This window comes from Octopus bimaculoides, chromosome 6 (assembly GCF_001194135.2).
Source record: "Octopus bimaculoides isolate UCB-OBI-ISO-001 chromosome 6, ASM119413v2, whole genome shotgun sequence".
Taxonomy (NCBI): domain Eukaryota; kingdom Metazoa; phylum Mollusca; class Cephalopoda; order Octopoda; family Octopodidae; genus Octopus; species Octopus bimaculoides.
In genome coordinates, this window is record NC_068986.1 from 61,778,823 (window position 1) to 61,779,787 (window position 965).

General features: G+C 35.5%; 2 long non-coding RNA genes across 2 annotated transcripts in view; one reads left to right on the plus strand and one right to left on the minus strand.

Moving 5' to 3' along the window:
• LOC128248143 (uncharacterized) overlaps positions 1-965 on the minus strand; it is a 41,284-nt gene that overhangs the window by 2,464 nt on the left and 37,855 nt on the right. The window lies entirely within an intron of this gene.
• LOC106867368 (uncharacterized) overlaps positions 330-965 on the plus strand; it is a 37,362-nt gene continuing 36,726 nt past the window's right edge. The window contains exon 1 of the long non-coding RNA XR_008264427.1: positions 330-459. This is a non-coding gene — a long non-coding RNA (uncharacterized LOC106867368). The remainder of the gene's footprint in view (positions 460-965) is intronic.

Here is a 965-nt window from a genome sequence, read left to right on the forward strand (position 1 = left end):
TATATATATATATATATATATGGTTGTATGTATATGTGAGAGATTTCGACCGACTCAAAACTGAACCCAAATCTCTCAGCTCACAACTCGACCTCAGAGGAAAATGTTTCCCACAAGTATATTTTCCCAACAAAAGACCACACATTCAAGTGAATTGCTTGTAAAACTAAGGGATCCACTATAGATAACAAATGACAAAGAAAATGTTTGGCAAAAATTAACGACCAAAACACTTGACCTTCGATACCCATAAATCAAGGGAACGTTAGCCAGACAGCTTCACTTGTCAGCACTGTGACCACCAAATGTTATAAATAGAGAGACATTTGGCCAAGAAAGGTTAGTTGCTAGCAGACCCCACACACTTTGCAAGGATGATCATCTGTCTAATTGAGACGTCGCGACTGCTGACTAACTACTAGCCCGAGAGCACTCATCGCTACAACAACTGTTATACAAGTAAGGTTCTTTTGTACACACACGCTTTGTCTTTTCAAACACGCGAAAACACAAACAACAAAAACAACAATTCCTATATCACAAATACCACAACTGAATTTGTTTCTTGTGAACATTTTTTTCATTTATTATTGTTTACCTGCTGTGAAAGAGCAAATGTAACTATATTAATACCTGTGATATTAGTCAGTATTAAAAGTAATAAATTTCCGGGTATTAATCAAGATACTTTTATTATTTTCCATTACTTTTTGTTTATTGAGTTGCTGAAATCCTGCGGGAAGTGGGGAGGGGGTTATCGTCAGTCCCGTAACCTAATTGGTCATCTATTGTTTTGAAAGGCCATGACTTTGTTATGGTTGGTTAATGGATAACCGATAACATAAACAACAAAGTAGGCAAAAATATATATAAAGGTATATAAATAAAAAACAAAAAACAAATAATCCAAGGCTAACTATTACTCTTTTACTTGTTTCAGTCATTTGACTGCGGCCATGCTGGAG